The 13,763-nt window shown below is 48.2% G+C and overlaps 1 long non-coding RNA gene across 1 annotated transcript; it reads left to right on the top strand.

The window, feature by feature from the left end:
• The first annotated feature begins 4,901 nt into the window (after window positions 1-4,901).
• On the top strand, window positions 4,902-9,140 carry LOC147350565 (uncharacterized). The gene is made up of 3 exons (XR_015148976.1): window positions 4,902-5,030; window positions 5,442-5,580; window positions 6,383-9,140. It is a non-coding gene; the product is annotated as an uncharacterized LOC147350565 (long non-coding RNA).
• Window positions 9,141-13,763: the final 4,623 nt, after the last annotated feature.

Raw genomic sequence — 13,763 nt, 5'->3', positions numbered from 1 at the left:
ATTCCCTCCACTCCCCAGCAATCACATCTATGCTTGGTGTGCACAGATGATGGGAGGAAGACCACTGGTCACTGATGTCACCTTCAGTGGCATTTATCTTTCAGTCACTGGTCAATGCGGGTCACCATGGAGTGGTCCCTTTTCTTGTTTGTGAGTTAACTCAGATCAGGTGACTCTGTGACCTCTGTGACATTCTAGGGCTCCCAAGAGTCATTGTATCACTTCTTATGCCTCACAGGATTGTGGTAAACTCTGTGAGATGTCTAAATTCCCGATCACCTACGTGCCATGTGGACGCTGCTGCCCTTTGGGGCTTTCCTTCCTCCCTGGGGGTCCTCCTTCCCTTCTGCTCAGAGATCCCGTGGGTTCTTCCTCTGGGGCTTTGTCTTTGTCCTCACACCCGGCCCGGGGAGCAGAGCACACAGGCGTCTTCAGGCAGGGCAGCGACTTTCTCATTCTTGCCCTCCCAGTCCTTTTCTGCACAGCCCAGGGGACATTTTTCTGGCCAGCAGGGAAGAGTGGAGCACTTTGCTCTGTGCATATCTTCCTCCAAATGTTTTTAACTAAGCCACGAGTTCCGTCCGACCTCCTGAGTATCTCCTCTTAAAAACCCAAAAGCAGACTCCTGACACCAGGTGATAAGTGACTCCAGAGGGCATGGAGGCCCAGAGGAGGCATCCCATCTGGGCCGTCCAGACGGGAGGGGTGGGCCTTCGAGGCCAGAGTTGAGCTGAAGAATGAGAGGAGTCGGATAAGCCAGAAGGGGCCGTACAGCAGGGAAGAGCCTGGTTAAAGGAGGGGCATGGAGATGGGCCTCTGAGTGGCTGCCACCTGTTTGGACAGAGGAGAGTGCAGGCTGTGCCTTGGGGAGCAGCTATAGATAAGGCTGGAGAAGCGAGCAGGGATCTGGTAACAAAAGGTCTTGGATGTCAGGTCTAGACATTTGGATTTTTTCTTCAGAAAATGGAGATCCCTGGGAGGACTTTTAAGCATGTGGCGAGGTGGCCGGCTTTGTGATTTAGAGTGTTCTCTCTGAGCCAGGGGGAGGATGGGCTGGAGTCACAGGAGCAGGGAGGGATCTGGCGCAGCCACCTTGACAAGGAAAGAGAGGGCTGCAGTGCAGAGACGTGGTGAGCAGGGGACCGGTTCCCTGGGGCCTGGAGGCCAGGGCCACCCAGACTTGGTAAATGAGGGGAGGTGGGGACATAGAGAGCCAAGAGCTCAGCATGACTCCACAACCTCCGATGGCGCCTTTTACCGAGCTGGCAAGACAGGGACCCCAAGAGAAAGTCTGGAGAGGGGGTGAGAGTGAGTTTGGATTAAGTCCAGTTTGGAGTTAGGATTCTGTGAATTAGGATGCTTCTCAGCAGAAATCTCTAGAGCAGAAAAGCTCATGTCAGTCTGTCTTCACCTGCGCCTCTTCCTAGGATCACATGGAAGGTGTCTTGTTTTAGTTAAAGCCCTTCCTTTATAAAATGACTAAATTAACGCATTATTGACTTATTCCAACTGTTAGAGCTCTTACTCTATTAAGGTACCATCAAAGAAAAGAGAACCAAAGATAAAAATGTTAGAGTTTATAATCTAACATGGAGAACAGATCATTTTTAATATTACAGTACAAAATAAGTGCCACAAGGAAAGCTATTCAGTATACTGTGATAAACCATCATAGAAAAGCATATGAAAAGGAATGTATATATATATGCGTATAAGTGAATCACTTTGCCGTACAGTAGAAACACAACATTGAAAATCAGCTATACTTCAATACAATAAAATGCAAAAAAAAAGTATATCAGAGAGGCAGCCTTGGAACTCCAATAGTTTCTTGTAGTTGCTAGGGACCATGGTCAACTAGGATGTTTCAGCAGCAGCTGACTGTAAAATGCACTGTGGCCCAAATAAATTAAAAAAAACTAGGATTCACCAAAGAAGAGCGCTCCGGGGCTGCTTTCTGGGGCTCGGGCATCCCTGCAGGGACCCCGGGGCCTGCCTGCTTGCTTCTCCACCATCCTCTGCACTTCAGGTCTTTGTACCCATTTCTCCTGGTCGCACATGCGTGCTGCATCCTCAGCTCCACCGTTTCAGTGAAATAGACCAATTTTCCCAGGAAATATGACATTTTCCTGGTTCCGCCAGTGTATTGACATTGGCACTTGAAAGGACATTTGTCATCCCCGGGTGGACAAAGTGTGGTGTGTTCAGCAGCATTTTAGTAGGACTGTAAAACATTTGGGAGGTGATGGGGATATGAGGAGAGAGTTTAGCTTTTGAAGCCAAACAAACCTGCATCCTGGTCTTTCTGCAAGTGCTTAGTAGGGGTAGGTCACTTCCTCTCTCTGAATGTCTCTTTTAGCATCTCTAAAATGAAGAGAGTCGGGGACTGGAGACTGTGAGTGTTTGAGGAGATGACTTTTGTGAAGTGCCTGGTGCTCTTCCTGGCTCACAGGGGCTCTTTTCTTTGCTATCTCAGCATGCCTTCCCTCCCACCCACCTGCTCTGTACACTGAGAAGTTGCTGTTCTATCCAACAATCCATCCCCCGACACCCACACCAGGACCAAGTTCAATCCCATGAAATGAACTGATATGGTAGAATTTCATGCAGATGCTGAGGGAGAGAGTTAGGGGAGAGATTTGAGGTGGCAAGCGTAGGGAAAATACAGGTTGCTTGGCTAATATATGTACCAAATGTATGTACATATTATTTAAAAAAAAAAAAATCTGTTCACAGAGACTATTCCAATGAATAGAGTCATGATTGGGAAGCAAGAGAATGTCTTTGGTCTTCCCTGGTGCCTCAGATGGTAAAGACTATGAAACATACCCCAGCAGCTGTGTGCAGTTGAGAAAGATCCCTGCAGTGCAGGAGACCTGAATTTGATCCCTGGGTCAGGAAGATCCCCTTGAGAAGGAAATGGCAACACATTCCAGTATTCTTGCCTGGAGAATTTCACGGACAGAGGAGCTTGGCAGGCTACAGTCCATGGGGTTGCAAAGACTGAGACTAATACTTTCACTTCTTTTTTGCCCCCCCTCCCAGGATGATTTAACTAAAAAAAAGTCTTAAAAACCACCTGTGTCATGTTAGGGTTCAAGCTACCAGAAATAGAACCTCCCCCGCTGTCAGATGCCTCTGTTCTGCTCATTCACCTGGCAAAGCTGTGAGTGAGTATGGAGCCTTCTTGCAGGGGGAGCGGGGCTGCCTGGCATGCCTGATGGGTCACTGCAGCCTGCCCTGGCCCCCTGCATGCAAGGTGCCACTGTCTTTAGACATTTGTATTTTCCTTTGTGTGGAAAGGTAATTATGGCCTCCATACCCTGTGGCTGTTACCATTTTGCATGGCCCTGAATAGAAGCAGAAATCTTTCATAAAATTCTTTTCTTTCAGGGAAATTGTTGGGGGATGGGGTTGTGGTGGGGATTTGAGTCTGTTTTCGAAGCAAGGCTGGAGCAAGTGCAGCAACCTTTCAGGATTTGCAAAATGCTTAATGTGCGCCATCAATTACTGCCGAATGCGGCTGTCATGCAAAGTAGCTTAATTGGCCCACAGGTGGGTTGAGTTTGAAACCCTTGGATTGTACCAATGCAAGAGAGAGGAAAACAGATTTGACAGATCCAGGCTGGGGCTCTTTCGTTTACAAACACAGAGGAAAAACATCTGAGGACAGAATGGGCCTTAAATGGAAAATGGTCAGGTCATAGAAGGACAGATTGACGGATGGATGCTGGCTGAGAGGGACCAAGGAAAAATGCAGACGTCAGGAGTTTGGGATTGTATATTTAAAAAAATGTAACCATGGCCATATGGGAGATATTCCAGACAGATGCTATATACTGAGACGTCCAGGGATTGAAGACGACAATTCACTCTAGAGAGTTAATCCATGGTGTAACTAAGACAGAGCTGGCTGTAGACATCATCAGTTGAGTTGTGTCACCAAGGGAAAATATTTACTCATGGAGTCTAGAGTTAGGTTCAGTAATCAGATTCCCAACTTTGAGCTGCCACCCTCAGGAAACCAGATAACCCTGGTAAACTGCTTCTTTGGACTTCAGTTTCCTCATCTACAAAATGAATGCCTGTCACGGACAGCATGGAATGCTGTAAAAGACATGCCTGACATACAATTAGAGCTTGGTCCATGGTTGCAATTATATTTTCACGTATCATTTTTTTCAGCACTCTGTAACCGCAGCTGATCATATCCTCTGTGCCCAGTCTGTACTGGGAGCTAAGGATATAGGCTTGTTTATTTCATAAGCATTTGCTGAACAGCTACCACATGCCAGGGCTTCCCTGGTGGCTCAGCAGTAAAGAATCTGCCTGAAGTGCAGGAGACCTGGGTTCGATCCCTGGGTTGGGAAGATCCTCTGGAGAAGGGAATGGCTACCCACTCCAGTATTCTTGCCTGGAGAATCCCATGGACAGGGGAGCCTGGCGGGCTGCAGTCCATGGGGTCACAGAGTCGAACACAACTGAGTAACTAACACTTTCACTTTCATTTACCATGTGCCTGGCAGACACTGCTGAGCCCTGAAAACAGACTTGGGTGGAAACAGACAAGACCCCTACCTACAAGGTGGCTCAAGGCGGGGGAGGTAGACAGACATTCAAACAACAAAAATACCTGCCATGGAGAGGTCCTTGCTGAATGCCAGAACTTCATGGGGCTCCTGTCCAGTGGACTCATCACCGGGGTTATCAGCCCCTTTTGCAGATGAGAAAACTGAAGTTCAGAAATGTGAAGAAACTTGTCTAGGTCCCCACACCTAGTGACTGGCAGAGCCTCAACTATTATAGAACACAGACCAGCCTGACTCCGAAGTGTGGGATCTTTCTCAACCGCACACAGCTGCTGGGGTACGTTTCAAGTTTCTGGGTGAAGACACCAGGCCAAGGCAGAGTCGAGAAGACGCATGGACACCAGAGGCATACAGCTTTCAGAGGCTCCGGTCTGGGCAGGATGTAATTTGCAGGCTACGGAAGAGGATTTGAGAAGAGTACGCTCCTCTGGGCCGTGAGGGGTACTGGATGTGTCTTGGTTTGTGTATGTGTGTCTGTGACCATACACGTGTGTCTCTGTTTCTGTGTGTGAATGTGTGCATGTACCTCTTGTGTTTGCGTGAGGAGGGGAGGCAGACATGTTTGTATGTAAGTGTATGTGTATTTGCATGTCTCTGTGTGACTGTGTATCTCTGACTGTGTCTGTATTTAAGCGTGTGTGTGTGTGTTTGGTGACAGTGTGTGTCTGAGTTGGGGGTGTGTGGATAGATGTGTGCCTGTGCATATGCATTTGTGTGCATCTCTCGACTGGCACGCGTGTCTTTGGAGACGTGTCTGTGTGTGCGAATGCCTCTGTGGGTGTGTATGGGGTGAGCTGCCCCCCCTCCCCCTCCGCAGGTGTTTCTGTGGAGCTAATCGAACTTGTCCTTCAGAACCAGGGAAACGACAGCGTCGGTGCCTTTAGCCTTATCTCCCAGCCTGCCGTTCTGTCAGAGGAAATTAGATTTGCTTGGCACAACCTGCTCCTTGTGAGGTCATTTTGGCTGCGGTCTGCACGTTCTGCTCTCCTAGGTATTTGTCTTTTGATTGCTTGATGAATACGTCCCAGCCAATGTCGAGATTAAGAGAACATGAGTTTCGGGGGTGGGGGGCAGTGGTTTAAAATAAGAATCATCCAAGGGTGTAACGTTAGCTGTCTGTCTTCTTTGCTGTGGACTTGGAAGCCACGGTAAAGAAGATAGAGCTTTGGCTTTGGAATGGTAATGTTCAAGTCTCCTGTTGGCCCCTTACTTAAAAGCTGTGTGACCTTGGGGAGGACACTGTACCTTGCCAAGCCCAGGGTTTTTTACATGCTAAATTCAGAAGTTCTTTGGAGGAGCCAATATAATAAAAGATGAAAATGTTCTCAGAAATCCACAAAGTCCTTAAATTCTCTCATATCAAGGCTAAGAGGCTGAGCGGGAAGTCTCCAGGCTCAGAGGTCAGGAAGGTGTATGTTTGGATCCTGGCTCTATTCTTTTCCTAACACAGGAACTTCAGCAAGTTGTGATGCCTCCCTGAGCTTCAGATTGCTTCTCTGTTAAACAGGATATTATTTATAAGGCATTTAGCTCACTGTTAGCCACTGTGAGGGGCCCCCAAACGAGAGCTGTTACTATTTTGGCTGATACAACAAGGTGATGGGAATATGAATATCTTCCCACTTTCAAACTGTCTGTGAATGTAAGCAAGACACAGCCTCTGGGAGCGAGGGGGGAACCGACAATGTGATTTAGGTGATTTACTATTATTTGTTTTTATGACTTCAAGACGCAGCGTCAGCAGAGTGTTCTTGGCATCGCCATTTCTGACCAGCAATTTGTGTTTCCTCTAGAACTCAGAGGCTGTTCTAATTGCAGAAAGGAGCTGAGAATGAGGTGGGCTCCATCCCAGAGTGGTCTAGACCAACAGCTGGGGGCCAGCTTCCCCACATCTCCAGCCACATCCCTTCTACAGGATTCCCTCACTCCAGCAAGGCTTCACCTCCTGCCCGTTGCCTTGGAACATGCTGTTCCCTCCCTGGGAATAGCCCTTACCACCACCCTACCCCCAGATTGTCTGGGCTGGGCTCCAGGTGCCTCTGTTCAGGCTAAGACAGATGTCCCTGCCCCATGTCCGCAGCCTACCCTGGATTCACCACACCATGTGTGATGCCCAGGGCATTTCAGTGGTCTGCTCTGTGTCTGGCTGTCTCCCAGCCAGTGCCCTCCAGGAGGGCAGGAACAGGGAACGACAAGGCCCTCAGTGGATGTTTGCAGAGTGAACCCATGGAGATCAGCTGTTTTCTCTGATTTTCTGTCCCTGCCCCCTTAGATGCAATGCCTTCAGATATCAATCTATTCATCCAGACTCGCTTCTGACAACCATTTTGCTCAAAAACAGAGATCTTGGAGAGACTTACCCTGTCAATTTGGTTTGGTTTAGAAGCAGGTGTATGTCTGCTGGACTGCTGGTCTTTAATAAGAGTGCCACGCAGGCCAGAGGACAAAAGTTTCCCAAGCGCCTGGCCAGCTTTCTCCAGTGTTTTAGGGCTAGCGTGGGGGTTTGTCATAAGGACCGTGGTCATCCATGTAGACCTGTGACGTCAGCTTTGGAGAGTGGTTGGGGACCTAGGTTCTGGAGGTGGACTACTCAGTTTCCAGCCTCAGAGACACTGAACCTCTTTGTACCTCGGTTTCCTCATCTGTACATTATCTGCCTCACTGAGGTCTGGTCAACATTAAAGGAGCTCATCCAAGTAAAGCCCTTGACCCAGCATCTGGTGTAAAGTGAGTGCTCAGTGGAGGTGAGCTAGTGTCTCTTAGCACTGCACCTGTAACTGATAGAAACGCCAGCCCAGGCCTCCGCTGTGACTGTAACAGAGGCCGCACAGCTGCAGTGAGACAGCGACATCCCTTCTGCCAGAGCTGAGCTCCGGGAATTAGACGTTGGAGTTACTCCTTAATTCAGATGAGTTTTTGTGAACAGGAAGACATCATTCAAGAAGAGATATGAGATCTGTCTGTACCTGATGCGGTGTGAGCCTTTCTCTTCCTCAATGGGTGCCTGGTTATGTGAGTTGGTTGCCTTGGTGGTTGGGTCACCTGATGGCATACAGCAGCGGTCAGCAAACAACAGTTCTCAGGCCAAATCCGTCCCACAGTCTGTTTCTGTAAATAAAGCTTTACTGAGACACAGTCACAACCATTCCCTTACACAATGCCTATGAGTGTTTTGCACCATAATGGCAGAGTTCAGCAGTTGTAACCGAGACCACAGGGCTCGCACAATCTACAATAGTTTCTGTCTGGTCCTTTACAGAGAACTTTCCCTGGTGTTAGACTGAAGTAGGATTAAAGCTGATTAAACTCAACCAGAACACTGGGCACCATCCCATCTCTCGCTCTCCCTCAAGCCCTGGCATCAGGCTGGTCACCAAGACCAGATTATTTTACCCCACAATGTCTCATACATTTGGTCCCCCATCTCTTCCACAAAAGCCACAGCCTTCGTTCAGCCCTTTCCCCACCCCTCTTGACTATCACACACGAGGGCCACCACCAGCCCATAAGGTGTCTGGGTGAATTAGATAAGGATATCTTCTGTGGGTCGATGCAGCTCCACCACTCGTCGCTGGGCAGCAGGGGTGCCTCTTGGCTGGAAAGCCCCCACCTAACACAATTGATTATACTGGATCAACTGTAGCTCTTACACCTCTTGGTTCCGTCTGTTGATTATAGTGTCTTCTGGTGTCCCTGTCCAGGCAGTCCTCCACACCAGAGCTAGAGTGATCCTTGTAACCAACTTGACCACTTCATGGCTTCCCCTGGCCCCCAGGACAGAGCCTATGAACATGATATTCAAGGCCCTTCGTGGTTTGGTCTTGGCTAGTCTCCCTGTCCCGTGGCTCAAAACCTGCTCAGTCCACATCACATCTGAGCCCTGTCATGCAATTTGAGCCCCCACCCCCACCGCCACTCGCCATGAGACCTAGATTTCCATACTTGCTAATATTTGGGGGATCAGCACAGTCTTGTCCTTAGTGAAATACTCTGCTTTTCCTCTTACCCTTCCAGAAAATTCCTAGTCATCCTTCAAATCCACTGCAAGCATCTTCTCCCTGTTTCACCCTCCCCAGTTCTCCCAAGCAGACTTGGACCCTCCTTCTGCAGTTCGATTCAACCATGGTCCATAGCCCATCAGTGGGTCAGGTTAGCAGGGTAGTGGACCTTGAATGCTTCTTGAAAGATGAATTAGGGTGAAAACACATAAGTGCATCATCTTTGTCAGGTGTGGGTATAACACAGTATGAACAGCACAAGCCATGGAGCTGGACTGCCTACGCGCAAATCTAGCTCTGCAATTGATTAGCAATGGCCTTGGGCAAGGGACTTCACCTTTCTGTGTCTCAATTCCCTCATTTGGAAAACAATGATAATGATAGCACTTCCTTTATGGCCTACCATGAACATTAAATCAGTATATTACTTAATATATGTCTGTATATTATGTATAAATATATTTGTATGTTTGCACAACTATACCTTGGAGATATAGCACATTTGGTTCCAGATCAATGCAATAAAGCAAATATTGTAACAAATCAAGTCACAACTTTTTTGGTGTCCTGGTGCATATAAATTATGTTTACACTATAGTCTATTAAGTATGCAATAGCATTATTTCTAAGAAAACAATGTACATACCTTAATTAAAAAACTACTATTGCAAAAATGGCACCCAGACTTGCTCAACACAAAGTTGCCACGAACTTTCAATTTATGAAAAACATAATATCTGTGAAGTGCAATAAAGCAAAGGAAAGGCCTTATGGGCTTCCCTGGTGGCTCAGTAGTAAAGACTCTGCCTGCAGTGCAGGAGACGTGGACTAAATCCCTGGGTTGGGAGGATCTGCTGAAGGAGAAAATGGCAACCCACTCCAGTATTCTTGGCTGGAAAGTCCCATGGACAGGGGAGCCTGGCAGGCTACATTCCATGCGGTGTCAGAGTTGGACATGACTTAGCAACTGAACACGTACACACGGACACGTATATATTATATATACATATATATATATGGTGCTAAGTCCCTTCAGTTTTGTCTGAGTCTTTTCGATCTCAGGGACTATAGCCCACCAGGCTCCTCTGTCCATGGGACTTTCCAGCCAAGAATACTAGAGTGAGTTGCCATTCCCTTCTCCAGTAGATCTTCCCGACCCAGAGACCAAATCCGCATCTCTTATGTCTCCTGTGTCGGCAGGCAGGTTCTTTACCACTAGTGCCACCTGGGAAGCTCAATATAGATATAATATAGATATAGACGTAAATAGAGATCTACTATATTATCTGCTTAGAAAGATCCCCGGCCACACATGGAATGCTATAAACATGTTAGCTAGTGTGTGTGTGCATGTGTATGACCGTGGTTTATGATGAGCCTTATCTGAAAGCCTATGCTCTGGCTGAATCTATTTTGATCCTTATTAAAGCAATTATTTGATTATATTAAATTTTTTGGTATTCTTTTCTCTCTCCTTGACTAGACAGGCAGCTCCTGGGACGTGATAGATGTGTCTTATTTATCTCTGCATTCCAAGCATCTAGCATCATACTTACTTGATCAATGTGTGTTTTTTTTTTTTTTTTTTTTTTAAGCAAATGAGAAAATGAGGCCTAGGTGCAGAAGGTGAAGCCCCCAGGGTCTCCTTACTCCAATAGCAGGGTCCAGTATCCTCCAGCCCCTCCCCAGCCTCCACCTTCTCCTGGAGGAAACATGCCAAGCCTGCCTGGGATTCAGGCAACTTTCTCAGGCTATCTGGTGTCCACGATGAGAATAGGTGAGCACAGCTCACTGTCGGCGAGAAGGAGGAAGGCATGAGGGACCCTCAAGCAAGAAATGGAGCTTCCAGACTGATGCCGGGGAAAATGGAAACTGCAGCTGACCTAAGAGATTTCTATAATGAGAGAAAACCAATTTAAATGCAAATAGCCCACAGCTAGTTGGGGAAAGATTCCACACTGCCTGCCGAGGAAGGATGGGAAACAAACACAGCCCTCATCATGAGGCTGGTTCACCACTGGACAGGAGGGTTGCTTTATCTGTTTAGGATTAAAGTCTAAACTAGTGACCAAAGTCACATGCATTGCTGGCAGCATTTCCTGGTGCTCTGTTGTTCCCATTGAGAAATGGGGGTCTCTAAGGGGGCCAGCTGTCAGCCACTACCATTTACTGAGGTCCTGGCAGGTGATAATTGCCTGGCACGACATAGAGGACAAAAGATATCCTGTAGATGGGCACGGCCTCTGAGGGGCCTGCAGCCTAGGGACCTTCAGACCCTAGTCAGTTCTGGAGCCATAATAACAACCAACATTTTACAGAGCATTTTATGTTCCAAGCCCATGGCTAAATGCTTGATATGATAGTAACTCACCAAATTCTCACAGTGACCCTGTGAGATACAGCCTATTATTATTCCCATCTTATAGATAAGCAAACTGAGGTTCTAAGACCCAGACAGGGTTCCAGAACTCTGGCTCATACTCCCCTGATGTGCTGGGGAGAGACATAGAGTACACGTGCCCCAGAGCAGAGATGCTCGAAGTCTGGACGCCCTGGGACAGAGGCTGCCCGTGGTCTTGGCCTGGGACAGAAAACATAATCCTGATCAACAGAACAAGAGGTATGGGTTGCTCTGTCATTAACTGGTTATGTGACCTCGAGGGTCACTTTCCCTCTCTGGGCTCATTTGCTTATATAAAATGAAGAAAGTAGTCTCAAATGATTTTAGGCTATAAAATTCTATTATTCTAGGACTCCAGCTACTCTCAGGAATAGCCATTGTCCAGCTGATAAAACACCTCCTTCACTCTCCTTTGTGGCCCGGGCCCTGCCCTCTACCCCTTCTGGCCCGTATCTGTTGCAAGGGAGCACTTTAATTTCCTCCTTTGGTTTCATAATTCAAGGACAGCACCATCTGCCACATTAAATCCACAGTTCCTGATAGCCTCCTTCTCAAAACAAGAGATGGATAAAGGCTTCATCTGGTTTATTTCATGGACAGAGAAGGAGCTGGCAAAACCAAGTGGGGACAGCTTTGGCTTTGCAAGCTGCAGTAATCCCCTAATCTTCTGGGAGGGCCCCAGAGCCCATTCTGTCATCTTCACCGCCTACTCTGGCCAAGTCATTGTGATGATGATGATGAGAGATGGCATTTACTAAGGCGCTTCTGAGTCAGGCGTGTTCCTAAGTGTTTTGTGGGTTAATTTATTTTATCTCTACCACGTCTCTGCGAGGAAGGAGCTAATAAACATAGCCCCACTTGACAGATGCAGAAACTGAGTCGAAAGAGGCTTCAGAAACTTGCCAAAGGCTAAATGTGAACTGGCTGGGGAAATAAACAAATTCAAATACATCCCAGGATGGCCAGGCTGAGAAGGGCGGGGCTTCACAGCCCAGTGTTCTGACCTCTGCTCTTTGAGGAGGTGGAGCCACTCTCCTCTATGAAACTTTCACTCATCACGTTTTTGTGGAGCAGCCCACAGGGAGCCGGGTGCTGCTTTCCAGGCTGGAAACAAGGCCCACGGGGGCCCAGTCTCCTAGGCCTGACCCTTCTGTACAGGAGACAGGCCCCAAATAAGCAACTGAATACACAGACACAGTCATTTTAGGAAAATACAAAAGGGGGCGAGAGAGAGACACGGGGATGGGGAGAGAAGGCCTCTTGGCGAGGAGAACTTCTGAGCAGAGAGGTGGGCGTTCAGCCTCGGCCCTGGACTCCTCCACCTCAGCCTGAGGGGTGTGCGTGGCCTGATGGCTCTCTGTTGGGGGGTCTGTCAGGGGTCTGTTCTGTGCTTTATGAGGCATTTAGTAGCATCACTGGCCTTGACCTGTAAGATGCTGGTGGCAGCCTGCTCTCTAGTGTGACAGCTAACACTGTCCCCAGATGTCACCAGATGTTCCTGGAGGACAAAATCTCCCCGATGCAGAACTGCTGAGCTACGAGGTCAGCAAAGCAGACAAATGGGCAGAAGGGATAGCAAAGCAGGCTGAGTGCATGAGAAGCCGAAAGAAGACTGGTTTGGCTCAAGGGCAGTGGCCCGGGGGGAAGGCGGATGGGATCATCAGGGCAATGGGCTCTTTTAGAACTCTCTCGAAAGTCCTCAGTAGCATGCCTCTGTGCCAGGAAACGTGCAGGCCATGCCCAAGGACCTAGTGCACACTCTAAGGTGGGCATAGCCAGGGTGCCATCAGCTGAAGACAGACATCAGCATGAGGCTGTCCATGGTCGCAGAACAGAACAGGATATTCTGGACACAAGGCCAGCAGAGCTCCTTGGAAGGCAGTGAGCACAGTACCGGAAGGCCTCGGGCAGGCAGTGTCTGGACCGCCTCATGAAGAGGGATACAGGTGACTGAGGCCCTCACCTTTCCAGCATCCTGGCTTTTCCATTGCCATTAGCAACCACCCCGCTCCCCAGGGCCCCATCACAAACTATTTTGGTGGATTTCTAATCATGGTAGCCACCCTAGCCTAGCCAAGGGGTTGGCATGAGACCCAGGTTTGGCTATCAAATTCTTTCTTACTGGAGTTAGAATATTGGGCAGAGAAACCCACGGGCAGAGGATGACTTGAGTCAGCTTTTCTAATGGAAATGGAACAAGGCATGTTCTTTTGTTCTGGCATATTTTTTTACTCTCTCAGCTCCCTAAGAGACCATCATTTCTCTCTCTTCCAAGGCCTCCTAGTTTTTCAGCTTTTCCTTGTAATGCCCTTTTGATTGATGTATATCTATTTAATTTACCAGTGAGTTTCTGATGCTTGAAACCGCAATTAAAATAGAAATGGTGCATTGTGAAGAGGGAAAAGGGAGTGTGTATTTCTGATCCATTACATTCGGTACTTGACATTAAACAAGCTGTGTATCCTTCTCTCTCCTAGCTGCAATCAGGAGCTTCTCCAGGTCTGGGACCCTGTGTTTTTCTTTTCGTACCCACATCACTCAGCTCACACCTGCCTTCTTCTTAATTTAGTTCTGGCTGTGCTGGGTCTTCGTTGCTGTGCATGGGCTTTCTCTAGTTGTAGCAAGCAGGGAGCCCCTCTTCATTGCTGTGTGCAGACTCCTCACTGCAAGGACTTCTCTAGGCACCCAGGCTCAGTAGTTGTGGATCGTGGGCTAGGTTGCCCTGCAGCACGTGGGATCTTCCTGGACAAGGTATCGAACCCATGTCCCCTGCAC

Source organism: Bos grunniens, chromosome 20 (assembly GCF_055505025.1).
Source record: "Bos grunniens cultivar Pamir isolate PY7600 chromosome 20, Bosgru_T2T1.0, whole genome shotgun sequence".
Classification (NCBI taxonomy): domain Eukaryota; kingdom Metazoa; phylum Chordata; class Mammalia; order Artiodactyla; family Bovidae; genus Bos; species Bos grunniens.
This window is presented reverse-complemented; position numbering and strand designations above follow the sequence as displayed.